The sequence below is a fragment of the Scyliorhinus torazame genome, chromosome 13 (assembly GCF_047496885.1).
Source record: "Scyliorhinus torazame isolate Kashiwa2021f chromosome 13, sScyTor2.1, whole genome shotgun sequence".
NCBI lineage: Eukaryota > Metazoa > Chordata > Chondrichthyes > Carcharhiniformes > Scyliorhinidae > Scyliorhinus > Scyliorhinus torazame.
Window position 1 is genome coordinate 131,094,106 of NC_092719.1, and position 15,833 is coordinate 131,109,938.

A 15,833-nucleotide genomic window follows, 5' to 3' on the forward strand; every position below is an offset into this window, starting at 1 on the left:
GGTACTGCCACTGTACATGGGAGATCTTGGTCAGTGTCGCTGTCGGAAGATGTCTTTCATTGCCAACAGTGAGTTTGTCCATGATTGGCAGGGAATCGTTGTGAGGGGTGGGGGGGTGCTTCCATTAGATGGATAACAGCTGCAGCTTTGGCCCTCCTGATTCCCACAACTCCGAAGATGTAGCAAGATAAATAAATCCATGCTGACCCCCCCCCCCCCCCCCCCCCCCCCGGCCCTTTGCTAATTCCAGCCTTCCACAAGAGGGCCACCTCCAGTAATTAGCTGGGTGCTAGCCTCAGCAGGGGGTCTATCTGCCATTGAAAACATCTCGGTGGTGTCAACAAATTGCCCCCAAAAGGTAACTTAATTGATGACAATTAGTACCCTCTGCTGCCGGCATGTAGCCAATGCCAGACAATGGCAACATGGTTCAAAAGCAGGAACACATCGGCAAAACTGTCCTGACATGAGATTAGATTTACTCATTTTGTTCCAGGGCCCACCTCCAAACCTGTCTGCACAGGAAGATTCCACCCCAAGTGACCCAAAAGCATCTTGGTGGAGCATATACAAGAACCCTTATGCCTCTGCCTCTCGCCCTAGTGCCATTCAATCTGTGTAAACCCTTCAGGGATAATGATGGATTAGACAAGTTTAATCAGTTTTAAGCAGATCACTGGATTTGAGAGCATCTATCATTCTTTATTACAACAACATGTACCCCACGATTTGCAGCTACCTGGAGTTCCTTGTTCCAAATATAAACCATCTGAAGTTTTGATACTCTACCCCTGAAATCATGGTAAATTTAATTCCGAATTAAAGTAGCAAAATAAATAAATTATGCTGCAATGTAAAATCCTGTTAACTCGGTGTCTGGCAGTGAATGATGTGGCAGGAGTCCAGTGTCTCTCAGTGGTTAGCTGGCAGGAGCCCAGTGTCCGATGCTTAGTGTCCGTGAGTGGTCCACTAGCAGTAACCCAGGCCGGGATTTTCCGGCCCTGCCTGCGGCTGGGATCGTCCAGTCCCGCTGAAAGTCATTAAACTTTCTGGCTGGCCTGCAGCTTCCCACACGGTGGATTCTAGTAAGGTGAGGCCTGAAAATCCATGCTCCGGTGTCTGGCAGTGCCCCCCCCCCACCCCCAAAAAAAATCAACACTCTGTGCACTCATGTCCAAGTCCTTGGGCTACCATAGATTTGAAGTAGTACTGAAATCTGGACAGTAGCAGGCTGTGTCTCTGGCAACACGGCATCTGGTCAACTGATGAACAAGCTGCTTCAACCAAACGTGAGAAATAATGAGCGGAATTTTCCGACATCGAAACATTGGAGCAGGAGCAGGCCATTCGGCTTGTCGAACCTGCTCCGCCATCCAGTTAGATCATAACTGACTAACCAACCGTCTACTCCGCCATCCCATTGGATCATGACAAACCATCTAACTTAATACCACTTGCCCAGTCTATCTCCCATGTACCTTGATGTCATTTAATATGCAAACATTTATCAATCTCTGTCTTGAAACATGCTCAATGATTGAGCTTCCGCAGCCCTCTGGGATAGAAAATTCCAAAGATTAACCATCCTCTTGAGTGAAGAAATTTCTCATCGTCTCCGTCTTCAGTGGCCTGCGTCTTATCCTGAGACTGTGCCCCTGCTTCTAGAGTCAGCAGCCAGGGGCACACCCTATCCACATCCACTCTGTCACACCCTGTAAAGGTTTCAATGCGATCACCTCTCATTCTTCGAACTCTGGAAAATACAAGGCCAGTTTCCTCAATTGCTCCTCATAAGACTGTCCCGCCATCCCAGGGATTAGATTGGTGAACCTTCCATTACACACCCTAATCTTCCTCAGATAAGGGACAAAAACTGTATACAATATTCCAGGTGCGGTCGCACTAAGGCTCTATACAATTGTAGCGCAATAGCTTTACTCCTGGACTTGAATTGTATTGTGATCAAGACCCAACATTTTGAGCTTTTGCCTTTCTAATTGCATGCTGCATCTTCATGTTGGCTTATAGTGACTCATGAACAAGGACAGCCATGTCTTTTTGGACATCAACACGTTCCAATCTCTCACCATTTAAGAAATACACTTCTATTTTGTTATGTTGAAGTGGATAACTTCAACTTATTCTCTTATATTCCATCTGACATGTTCTTGCCCTAGTTCACTTGGCCTGTCCAAGCCCCCTTGAAGTCTCCTTCCATCATTCCCACAACTTGCATTCCCACCTAGTTTTGTGTCATCAGCAAATTTGGAAACACTACATTTTGTTCCCACATCCAAATCATTTATATAGAATGTGAACAGCTGTGGCCCCAGCGCTGTTCTTTGCGGTACCCCACTAGTAGCAGCCTGGCCTCCTGAGAATGACCTGTTTATTCCTCCTCTTTTCTGTTTGTTAAATAATTCTTAATCCAAGACAGACACAAAATGACTGTTCAGTTTCTCTGCCATTTCTCTATTCTCCATTAGAAATTGTCCTGTCTCTGCCATTAATGCACCTAAATGTCCCTGCTAATCTTTTTTCCTTTTCACATACCTATAGAAGCGTTTATAGTCTGCCTTTATGTTTCTCACCAGCATGCATTCATATTCTCTTTTCCTTTTCTTTATCAGCTTCTTGGCCTTCCTTGGCTGGATTTTAAATTCTCCCAATCCTCATTTTTTTCTGGCAACCTTTTAAGCCACTTCCTTTGATTCACTGCAATCTTTAACTTCCTTTTGTTAGTTAAGGTTGATTCGCCTTTCCTGTTGCATTTTTGTGAGGAATGTATATTTGCTGTAGACCACGTAACACTTGTTTAAATACTAGTCATTGCCTGTCTACCATCAATTTTTTATAGTACTATTTACCCAATCCACCAGTGCCAACTTGTCCCTCATACCCTCATAGTTTCATTTCTTCAGATTTAAGAGCCTAGTTTCAGAATTAACCTGTGGGAGAATTAGCGCATGGGAGCATAGAGGCTGCAGGATTGCCATCAGAGGTAAATGTACAGCCAAAACCCAGCAGGCACGGTGAGTGGGAGATGTATAATGCAAACCTGTTGGGTGGAGGAGTAAAACAGGGCAGAATGAAGTGGAATAATAATGAGCAGGTAGGTGTGTGTGGTCAGAATCACTCAGCCAGAATCACTTTGCTCAGTAATGGAATGAGTGACCACAAGATGCAAGTGGATGGAAATATTGTGTCGTGAGGCATTCAGCATTAATATGGCAGGTCAGTGTGGCTATCAGCGATGTGGGCACCACTGGCTGGGCAACATTTATTGCCCATCCCTAATTGCCCTTGAGCTGTGTGGCTTGCAAGGCCCTTCAGAGGGCATTCAAGAGTCAGCCACATTGCTGTGGGTCTGTAGGTCAGACCAGGTAAAGATGGCAGATTTCCTTCCCAAAAGGACATGAGTGAACCAGATGGGGTTTTACATCAATGGTAACATATTTTTATTGGATTCAAATTTCACCATCTGCTATAGTGGGATTCAAACCCAGGTCTCCAGAGCATTACCCTGGGTCACTGGATACTACTACGCCACTACCTCCCTTTGTGACAACTGGAAGACTTTAGGAATATACAATTCTAATATTGGTCAATTTAAGGATTAAAAGCCTAGGGTTGAGTGTGTTTAACTGCAGTGGCCATGCTTTAAAAAAAATAATTCTGTTGTGCAGGGTCTGGGTGCTTTTAGCAGCCAGATGGTGTAATTTGACAAAGGAATGTGTTTTTCAGTCTGAGCTAATGGACTGTGGGTTGACTGAGAGTCCCTGGGGAGTTGATGTGCTTTGCAGTCTGTGGAGATAATTTGTTTTTAAGCGTGGGGAGAAGAGGCCATTGCTGGGTGGAGCCAAGGAATGCAGAGAGACATTTTGAAGAGCTTTAGAGATGTACTTTCTGGAGAAAGTTTTGGGAGAGGGAAGAGGTAAATTCTGATCTGCTTGGCACTGAGTCCACAATTCTCCCACAGTAAGGTAGACTGAGAGCTGTATGTTTCTTTTCAATTGTCTAACAGGAATTTGAGTAGTAGTGGTTAAGGGGTAATTGTAAGCTGTTCTTTTCGGGTGTGAAGTTAGAAAGTTTAACATTTTATTCATAATAAAATTTTGTTGAAAAAATAACCACAGTATTTTTTTATGCAATCACTCCTGGAGAAAATCATTCTTTCCGCAGTCTTTCAAATAAACTAAACATTGGGGTTTCAGTCCCGTATCCTAGATACAGTTGGAGTCTGGTCTGGGATGGTAATAACAAGGAGCGAGTGAGCAAGCGAGCTCAACATGGCCAGTCATGGTGGTGTACAAGCCAGATCAGTGTCAGTGTATTTGGAATGTTGCAATTCTTCCTTCCTGTCTTTCATGTTTTATGTTGATGTGTGCTATTTTGAGCAGATTTTTTTCAGCACTGTTCAATTAGCCAGTAAAAATCCAAATCTATTTTGGCAGTTAATCAGAAAGGAAAAGAAGTCCTCTAATTTGTAATGCTCCTTTTGCGACTTCAGGATCTCCCAAAGTGTTCTGCAGCCAATTACCCTTTTCTGGTCATTGTTGTACTAAAGGAAATGCAACAGCCAGTGTGCACACAGCAAGCTCCCACACACACCAATGAGATAAGGAGCAGATAATTTGTTTTATTCCATAGAATCCCTACAGTGCAGAAGGAGGCCATTCGACCCTCGGAGCACCCCACCTAGGCCCAATCCCCCGCCCTATCCCTGTAACCCCACCTAACATACACATCTTTGGACTGGTGTTTATTGATGTTTTAAAAATAAATAGCATGCCCAATTTTTTTTTTCCAATTAAAGGTCAATTTAGCATTTCCAATTAACCTACCCTGCACATTTTTTTTGGGGTTGTGGGGGTGAGACCCACGCAGACACGGGGAGAACGTGCAAACTCCACATGGATAGTGACCCGTTGTCTTGTGACCTGTTATCAGGATCAAACCTGGGTCCTTGTTGTAATGAGGCAGCAGTGCTAACCACTTGTGCCTTTGACTGATATTTGTCGATATTGGCTGAGGGACAAATATTGATCAGGACATCAGGGTCTGGGATCTTTTAATTCCAGTGCGAGAGCCTTCTGGGAAGGAGGTTCATAAGATATAGGAGCAGAATTAGGCCACTTGGCCATCGGGTCAGCTCCGCCATTCGATCATGGCTGATCTCATCCTGGTTTTAACTCCACTCTTCTGCCCGTTCTCTATAATCCTTCAGCCCATTACCAATTAAAACTCTGTCTAACTCCTCAAATTTACACACTAAGGTGGGGAATTGGGGGTCAAGAGTCAACCTTTTGCAAAGAACAATGGTTGGTAGGTGCGGCTGTGCCCTTTCTGAAGTACTTTGTGGTGAGTTGACTGTGGGAAAGATGGTCTGCTGTGAATTAGGGCAGGGGGAAGAGGGCGAGTGTGCAGGAGGAGGCTGTACGGTGACATTGTATCTCAGTGATGTCATTTTCCCCGGTCGCTGTGTAAATGAGAAGTTACATTCCGAGCGCTAGGACTGGCTCTGATCCCAGCCTCGTGATGTAAAACCTCTTCTAAAGAAGCCTTTGTCTGTGAAGAGAAATATTTGTGTATGTGTCAGATAATGTTACAGTCTGTGGTGAAATTGTAAATGTTTCAGCGTGCAGCAGACATTTCTCACTCTGTCAGTCATCTTTTTCTTAAGAGTCGTCAGCCAAATCCAGCATTCCCTATGCAGTCATTCTGCTGCCAGGCCTCCAGCTGTGCTAAATTGCTCTTGTAGAGAACCAGCATGTTCTCTATGGGCCAAATGGCCGCCACCTGTGCTGTAACTATTCAGTGTTTTGGAATTCACCCATGCAGTGCAGCCTCCCCTGCTTGGATTTTTCCCTCCCTAGTGGAACAGGATTGATGCCGCAGAATAGCTGGGATACACTTAGTGGGACCATATTTTAGAATCCAATTCTGAGGACACACAGACTGGAGCCCAGCAGCAGATGAAAAATTTAGATTGTACAATGTTATGAGGCAAAAAACCTTTAGCTGCCTAAAATAATTTTTGTACACATACATCTGAAATGCAAAGCAAATGTGTATGTAATTACCGTGGATGTGACCTCATACTGTTGACACGGACTCAAAACCATTTAAAAATAAACCCATAGCATCACCCTCTCTTACTCACTGTCTATATGGTCTATTAGCCTATATTGTGGTGGGGGGGGGGATGGGGGATGAATAACTGAAATTGCTAAAAAGAGCAGTTTTATGTTTAGCGGTACCTTTGTATTCTAGTATTGATATCCTGTTCCCACTCGGAATAAAAAATACTGACCGGCATGCTGAACATCAGGCATGTGTTTCTTCTTCATTTCCTTTATCATAAAATTCATAGAATTTACAGTGCAGAAGGAGGCCATTCGGCCCATCGAGTCTGCACCGGCTCTTGGAAAGAGCACCCTACCCAAGGTCCACACCTCCACCCTATCCCCATAACCCAGTAACCCCACCCAACACTAAGGGCAATTTAGCATGGCCAATCCACCTAACCTGCACATCTTTGGACTGTGGGAGGAAACCGGAGCACCCGGAGGAAACCCACTCACACACGGGGAGGATGTGCAGATTCCACACAGACAGTGACCCAAGCCGGAATCGAACCTGGGACCCTGGAGCTGTGAAACAATTGTGCTAACCACACTATATAATGTAAAATCCTCTTGAATTACACTTTTATGTATCTGGGAATATATTTCTGCTGGCTCTGCGTCACGTTATGTGTAGTGACGTCAGCAGAGTGTTTGTGCGGGCTTTGGGCAGATCGCCATCTTGATTGTATGAGCAATACCCTTAAAACAGAACTCTGTTTTACAAGAATCCAGAGTGTGGGCATCTCCATACCTTTTTTCCCATTTTGGCAACAAAGAAGCATAATGGGATAGAATACTGGCGACGAGGATTGTGGCAGAAAAATTGCTGGAAAAAAGATTTTCATTGACTAATCGTGGGATGGCATCAGGAGCAACGGAAGATTCTCTGGTCCGGACACGCACGAACACACACGCATGCAGGCACACCGATGTTAGGCGAAGCACTGCCGCCGATGTGAAGGATTGACAAAAGTTTTCAACAGCCGAGTAAGAAGGCCGGCAGTTGGGGAAGACTTGTTTGCACTGAAGCGAGTGGGGTCGTAGGGCCTGCGCATGTGATGAAACCACAAGGGCTGCGGGGAACGGAGATTTCGAAGTCTGCTGACTTGGCATGGGCTACTACTCGGGCGAAAAGTCAAAATACTCAGGAAAAGAATTCCCAGTTGCTTGTGCAAGGGATTGTTTGTGGCATGCATTCCAAGCAATTGGAAGGGAGGAAGTGTAGACCCCAGGAGCCGGGGTCCAAAAATGGTGGGAAAAATGGGCGTCATGGACACTTTCGATGCGGATTATAAAACACGGAATTCATATGAAGAAATATTCCAATTGTTTTTAACAACAAATCAGACACCGAAAGATCTAAAGGCTGCAACATTTCTCAACTCTGTTGGCTGTAAAATGTTTATGCTGCTACAGAATCTTGTTCACCCAGCAAAACCAGGAGTCAAGTCCTTAAGTGAATTAATGAAAATCTTCGAGGAATATTTCTGTCCTACACCGTTATTGATTCCACCGCAGTAGTCAGGCAGAAGGTGAAGCCATTTTGCAGTTAATAACTTCCTTACGAAAATTAGCTACATATTGCAAATTTGGCACAACACTTGATACTCTTCAAGACAGGCTGGTTTGTGGGTACACTGTGAAACGATTCAGAAGAAGCTGCTAACTAAGTGATTTAACTCTGAAAGCTGCTATGGAAGTTGTCACATTTATGTAGCTTGCTGTGAAAGAAGCTTCACAGGGGCTGGAGCGAAGATCCACAATCTCTTCACAAACCTCACCATTACCACCACCACTCCACCCTGCTCTGGCAACAGCCAATTTTCACTCCCAATCTCCATAGAGGGGAATGATAAATTAAACACATCTGATGAGCCACATCTCCAACCATAGGAGGTCACATTGTCAACTCCAAATGAGAAAGGCTTTGCATGCTCATTCTGGTTATAATACCCACATAATATTAATCACATAATATCAATGTATGTAGAGACATGGTAGCATGGATAATTAGACCGGGAAGTGATTGGAAAAGCCAAGTGGATGGGTTAGTGGAGTGGGGTATTGGAGACCAAGATGGGAGGTGAAGGGGGAAATCAGTGAGGCCAGGTCATTTGGAGATCATGCTTTGAGGATGGATGGGGATGTGGTGGTGGGGGGGGGGGGGGGGGGGTTCACCATTCAATCCATTGTGTGGGAGCAGTTCATAGGTAAACATGGGGTCTGGGGGGTGCAGTTCTGCTGCTCCTTTTGGCCCATGAGCAGTACTGGAAAAGGCAGTAGCTTTCTGGGTCCTGAAGTTCTCTTCCCCCTTTAACTGTTGGGTTTCCTGAGCCCAAATTGAAAAGAATGTGAGCAATTCAACAGTATTAAAATATGAAATAAGCCACCCGCCTCCTGCCAGAGAGTCGGTTCCAGCCACCGTTCAAATCAGAAGTAGACCAATTGTGTTTTAACATCTCACCAAACCCATTTCTGGAGGTAGAAATGTTTCCCCTCATTCATTTGCATGCTCAGGAGCAACAGATGCCTTTGGGCCTATGAGTCTCAAAGCTCTCCCACACTGGGGTTTTCCTTGCTTTATGTCTGGATCTGCTGTAGGGTAATTGATAGAAATTGATTTCTATAATGAGTCAACAGCTGCAACTAACTGAATGGGAAAAAGCTTGGTTAGGAATTATCTTAAAGGAGGCGAGAGGGGGAGAGGTTGATTGAGGGAATTTCAGAGTTTAGGGCCTAAGGAGCTGAAGGCATGATCAACAATTGTGGGCAAATGGAGTAGGAGAGCCACAAAAAGCCAGAATTAGAGGAGCACAGAATTTTGGGAGGCTTCTAGGACTAAAGGAGGTTATAGAGGTAGAGAGGGCAAGGCCATCAGAGTAATTCATATTCAAGAAGTTCATATGAGTCAGAAAGCAGGTGGGTGATGGGTGTGCAGCATTTCTATGAAGCTGGTATTCAACCTGGGATCATTCACATGGCCAAGTACCAAACTCCATATTGATGCCACATTGCATCAGAGTTTCAGCAGGCATCTTCTAATTTTCTGTGGAAAAGAAAGCAGAGTTAACATTTCCGATTGATGACCCAGTTCTGACGAGAATTTGTTAACTAGAAACATTAACTCTTTTTTTTTTTTGGGTGGCAAGTGGCGCAGTGGTTAGCACTGGGACCGGGGTTCGAATCCCGGCCCCAGGTCACTGTCCGTGTGGAGTTTGCACATTCTCTCCGTGGGTTTCACCCCAACAACCCAAAGATGTGCCGGTTAGGTGGATTGGCCAGGATAAATTGCTCCTCAATTGGGGAAAAAATAATAATAATTAGGTACTCTAAATTTTTTTTTAAACTCTTGTGGGGTTTTTTCCTTTCCACCGATGCTGTCAGATCGTGTGTTTACAGTATTTTCTGTTTACTTCACATTTCTAGCATCCGCGTTTTTTTAATCTTCATTCCAGTTTTCTGTTTGATTTTGAGCCGTGACCATAAATATATTTAAATTGGAACATTTAGCAGGAAATAAATGAGTCTCTAAAAGTTTTCCGCTTGTGTCTTTCCATAACCCGGCAATCATTTTAACCACAGCTTCAACTTCTCTCTCAGGCACGGGTAACTCTGTACAGTTGTTGAGGGTGTAGATTCTGTCCCAGACCAAATGTTTAGCCTCAGATTTGTTTACAGTGAGCCGTGCAACTACCAGGAATGGAAGGAGGGAGACCTTTGTTGTGGTGAGGACTAAGGGACCCAAAGCAAAGCCCCATTGAGTCCAGTTAAATCTAGCTCGCCAGAAATGTTCTGGTTGAATAAGGAATTTGATCAACTGCTGGCGGTTCATAAATCTTTGCATCAACAACATCTAATAATAGAGTAGACATTCAGTCAAGTAAAACAGAAGTAAATGCTGTGAAGGGGCCAGGGCTCACCGAGTGTTCTGGATGGGTCAAGTGCTCTCCCACATCTTTAATTATCTTTGTGAACATGAGGGCAGCATGGTGGCGCAGTGGGTTAGCACTGCGGCCTCACGGCGCCGAGGTCCCAGGTTTGATCCCGGCTCTGTGTCACTGTCCGTGTGGAGTTTGCACATTCTCCCCATGTTTGTGTGGCTTTCGCTCCCGCAACCCAAGATGTGCAGGGTAGGTGGATTGGCCACGCTAAATTGCCTCTTAATTGGAAAAAAAATGAATTGGGTATTCTAAATTTAAATTTAAAAAATCTTGGTGAACATGAATATCGTTCTAAGTCATTGGTGATATTTTTGATTGTAATTTTGTAGAGCACTGATGAACATGAAGGGAAAACTGATTTGGAGTTGCAAAGCAGCAATGATCTATAATGGAATGGCAGGACAAGCTCAAGAGCCAGAATGGCTTCCTCCAAGGTGTTCTGATCTGGGCTGTTAGGAGAAAGAAATACTTGGCACAAATTAAGAGGCTGAGCTTCTTGAAGATAGTTTTAGCAATGGAGGAGTTTGGCAGTAGTGAAGCCACAAACGTTGCTGAATGAAGGAACATCAAAGATACAGCAAAAGAGGAAATGGCAGATAACTGTATTCGACAAGGGAGATAATTCATGTGAAGCAACAAAATGGAAACTAGAGTTGATGGGAATTAAGGCAGACTATAGACCATTACCTATAGTGGAGGGAGAGGTTACTTGGAAAGAGCATACATTAGGCTCAGGAATTCCCAAATCACTCCACATCCAGTGAAGTATAGTAAATACTTAAGGAACCGCACAGTGGTTAGCACAGCTGCCTCACAGTTTCCTCCCACAGTCCAAAGGTATGCAGGTTAGGTGGATTGTACATGCTAAATTGTTCCTATAGTGTGCAGGTTAGATGGGATTATGGGAGTAGGGCGGGGGAGTGGGCCTAGATAGGGTGTGCTTTCAGGGGGTCGGTGCAGACCCTTTGGGCAAAATGGTCTCCATCTGCACTGGAATTGTATGAGGTCATTGTTTTAGGTTGTGTTTGCCTTCCAGGAAATCACAGTTAAGTGAAACAGCTTTTATGTGAATCATGGTTTCCCATAGGAATCAATGTTAAAGCTGGCGTTAGATTCAAGTGGGCATTTTTGCCCCCAAAAAAGCAGTGGATGGGATTCTCCGTCCCCCCGGGCATATTTTACGCTGGCAGATACAGCCCATCATTGGCCGACAGCAGGATCTTCCTGCCCCGCCGCTGTCAAATGGGTTTTCCATTGTTCGCACCCTCTGCCGCCAGGGAAACAACAGCAGGGGGGGTCGCCATTGGCGGCACTGGAGGATCCCACTGGCAGGATCGGCCGGACAAATCCCAACCCAGTGTGCAAGTTTAAAATACTGGGTGCGATTCTCCCCCAAAATTTTTGTGGCGGGAATTTCAGGAAGTTTCCCATCGGCTCTGCCAGTGAGTTCCCCACCGCTATTCAATGACACAGTGGGGGGGGGGGGGGGGGGGGGGGGGTGATGATTCACCGGCCTCAATACACTCTCGCTCAAGCGAAACGAGGCCGTTGAATAGTGGGAGGGGCCAAAAACGAGAGCCGCACCACGCGCCAAACAGTTTGCGATGCAACCTGCTCACTCCCTTGGGTGAAATCGGGATCTTGCTGTAGCGAGAAACCAGTTGTCACCTCTTCAGCCCAGTTTCCATACAATTAACGAGAGCCACCCATATTCAACTGCTTCCCATCATTCATCGGCCTCTTCAGCTAGTGGTCACGCTGGCACTGATTAGTACTCCTTTTTAAAAACGTTAACCTGGCGGGAGGGCTTCTGTAGGGAGCTGAGGAGGTGAGTAGCCATCTTTGCTCACAGGCAACGAGCCCAGGGGCGCTGGGCTTGCTACCCCAGTGCTCGGTGGGGGATGGGGTCCCTCAGCTGGGGGTGGGGGACCTTCGCAGGGGTGGGCCATCGTGGATGGGGGGCTGGGGGTGGGGGACCTTCGCAGGGGTGGGCCATCGTGGATGGGGGGCAACCGGGGGGGCAACTGCTCACTGCACCACCATGCCAACCCCTGGATCATGTCTACACGATCCGGGGGCAACCCTTGTCCCTGCCCGTCTGCTCCAATGGCCACCCATAACCCCCACTGACTGCCGACGCCTCTAGCCATGCGGCTGAAGGCTATTGCGAATAGTGAATAGGCAATCATGGTTAAGTGAGCACTTCACACAACCCAAGTGAATTCCCTTGAGTGGCCGGGCCATGTAGCATGTGGGAGTCATTGACTAGCATCCAAATCACACCTTGATGCAAGGACACTGTACCTGAACACTGCGGGAGGCAACACCATACACGCAGCAACCAACATCTGAACACCCAGGGGATGGGACACAGCTCCGGGGACATGTCCACCGGGTAGATGGGTTCCATGGCGAGGGGGAGATGCCTGGAGAGATGGGCCAAGGTTTCGGAGGTCAGCCCGCATTGTTGCAGAGGAAAGTGACAAAAGGCATCATAATGGTTGTGCAAAAGGATGTTCAATGTGTAATACAATTCCCCACTTTCCCATGGTGCCGTCAAGTGATCCTCGATGTGCTTGGCCTTCCTAGCTCTACCACTACGTTTTAGGTGTCTCCCCAGGATGCACATCAGAGGTGGAGACAGCCTGCTGCTTACCTCATCCTGTGGCCTTTGCTGCCCCTGGCGGATGTCCTCTGAGGCCAGAGGGCCCTGACTCACTTGTTGGTGGCACATGCACAGCTGTCCCGTGTGCTGACTGCAAGACGCAGCCTCATCAGAGGGGCAGAACTCGGGCGAGCTGAGGGCCACCATCATCACTCTATGGGAAGAGTCCGAGTTATCGCTCCACGCCCCCTTCTCCCAGTTGGTGCCCGTAGGACCCTGGGGATCACCCTGGGTCTGAGGGGCAGCTGGTTTGAGCCTTGGCTGCCCTGAATCATCTGGCTCTGCCAGTCCTGGTGCACCATGGTGTCGACATGCTCTGCAACACCTCAGCAATGCTCACCTGCGACTGGGACAAGCTCCGCAGTGCCTCAGCCATTCCCATCTGAGGGCGGGACATTTCCCGCAGAACCTCCTCAAGGTCGACCTGGTACTATGTGACATCCCCCAGCGAGGCAGTCATTCTGCCGAGACCCTCGGCAATGGCTGTCACCGACCGCGCAACGTCTTGGACACCTTCACTAATGGTGCCGACATCATGCACCAGGCTCTCTACTGCCATCCTAGCAGTGTTGGCCTTGGTGCCACTGATTGCCGGTGACATCTCCATGGGTTCAGCATCAGGCTGGGACCCAGCTGACCTCAGACTGCTGTCTCACCTGGGGGTTCCTGCCTTCACCTGATGCACATCAGCAATAGTGTGGTGCTCATCAGATTGTGCCCGTGAAGCCTGACCACTAACATTTCCCAACGAGGTGTAAGTATCTGCGCGGGTGGAGGGTGGGGATATCGGCTGCGATGCCGCGATCGAGTCGTCCTCCGAGCTCTCCTCCGAGGTGTTCTCCTTGGAGTCAGGAGAGGGGGCTGCCCGGGATGGGCTGATGCCATCTGTAGGAGGACCTGCGGGAGAATGGACATGTGGTCAGTGGGAGAGATGGGTCAGTCAGTAAGGCAATAACAACTCGCGTTTGACAGGTCGCCCGGGGTGGAGCCTGGTGGTTCCTCACCCCTGCGGCGACCGCCAGCCTCCGTGTAGGTGATCGCTCTGTCCTCGATCACCGCAGTCACCTCCAGGGCACTCGAAGGTGGTGAAGATTCTTAGGTCTGGTACACCTCCGCCAGTCTGGGCCCTCTCCCAGAGATTATGGGGGATCTTTTCCTGGGGAGTCACAGAGAGGGCATAATTAGCCACGCGTGTGGATCTCAGTTTTGGGAGGGGGTGGGGGTGAAGGGAGGGTTTAAGGGAGAGGGGGTGGAGGGAGGGCTGGAGGGGCCGCATGGAGAGTTGGTAGATGCTCCTATGGGGGGGGGGGGGCTTGGTGTCTACTCACTGGTGCAACCCGGTGTAGGTCAATGATCTTCCTGCACTAGAGACCGGTCCTTCTGGTCACACTCCCGGCATTCGTCACCATTGTTGCGTGCTGGCTGGGGTTGGCTGAGCAAGTGCAGTTTAAGTGCCACTCAACATTGTTCGTAGGAGCTGACGAGTGCAATGCCAGCGAATCGGCTGGTGAGCCTTCATTCGCAGCGAGAAGCCAGTGGGGCCATATTAAGTGGACCAATTAACATTGAATGGCCTTGCTGGGCAGAGGTGGGAATCTCACGGCAATTCCTGCTCGCTACAACACTTAGAAATCTTTTTGGAGAATCGCGCCCTTGGAATTTGTTTTAGCACTGGGAGCCTAACTCTGACATCGGGCTGCCATTTTGAGGGTGCCCTGATCTCTAAGCGCGCTACATCCCACGCATAGGCAATTTCAGCCCCCACACACATGGGCACTACCCCATACCTCCTCCCAAGTGAGGACACCCCGTTATGGGATCCCTGGGTGTACTCCCACTTCAGGTCCCCCCAAACACCCTTACAGCACCCCTTCACTTCCAGGACCCCACCCGTCACCCCCCACCCCAACCTCCCAGAGGCTCCTACTTGCCTGCCCTATATACACCCACCCTCCTTTCATGGGCATGGCCCCCCCCCCCCCCCCCCACCCCCTGTCCTTGACCCTTGGCAGTGCCACCCTTGCACTGGCACCCAGGCAGTGCTCCTGACTTGGCAGTGCCATTCGGGCAGGCAGTGCCAAGGTGCCCATGTTCCAAGGAGAAGCCCAGGGGGCCAGCCTGCACTATCCCTGACCACCCAGGGGTCTCCAATGGCCTGGGAGAACCACCGCCCCCCCCCCCCCCCCCCCACCCGCCTGAGTGTCGTTCTGCCTGCCCCACGTTTGTGTGGACCAGTGCTGAACAGCACCCGGCTCTTGCCTCACTGGGGGGGTGCTGGTGGATCCCGCAATGCCGGTGGATACCGGGTACATTCGCCGAATCCGGTTTAAAATCGGCTTCAGAACGCCCCGTTTGGTCCCGTCTCTTGTGGGCGGAATTCTGACTCCGATGCCTCGTTGGACTTGTGAATCCCACGAGGCGTGAAAATTTCCGGGAAGCCCGCGAGGAGGCTCTCCCAGGCATTGGCCGGCCGCACCACGTTCGTGAGAGGTGCATCACACCCTTGAGTACAAAAGGCAGGATGTCTTGCTGCAGCTGCACAGGGCCTTGTGAGACCACACCCAAGGTATTAAATGCAATATTGATCATCTTATCTAAAAAAGGATATACTTACCATAGGGGGAGTGAAGCAAAGGTTACTTTACTGATTCCTTGGATGCCAGGATTGTCCTATTAGTAGGGATCAGATTGACTAGGCCTGTATTCACTTGGCGTTCAGAAGAATGAGACCAGATCTCATTGAAACAAATAAAATTCCGACAGGGCTGGACAAACTGGATTCTGGGATGATGTTTCCCCTGGCTGGGGACATGTAGAACAAGGGGTCACAGTCGCAGGATACTGGGTAGGCAACTTGGGACTGAGATGAGGAGGTATTACTTCACTCAGAGGATGGTGAACCTGTGGAGTTCTATACCACATAAGGCCAAGTCATTGAACATATTTAAGACCGAAATGAAGAGATTTCTAGACGCTAAACAAGTCAAGGGAGAGAGCAGGAATATGATGTTGCGATTGAGGATCAGCCATGATCACATTGAATGGCAGAGCAGGCTCGATGAGCCGAGCGGCCCACTCCTGCTCCTATTTTCTATGTCT

General features: G+C 48.2%; 1 protein-coding gene across 2 annotated transcripts in view; it reads left to right on the top strand.

Annotated features, from left to right (window-relative positions):
* LOC140388277 (ras association domain-containing protein 1-like) overlaps positions 1-15,833 on the top strand; it is a 157,515-nt gene that overhangs the window by 93,518 nt on the left and 48,164 nt on the right. The window lies entirely within an intron of this gene.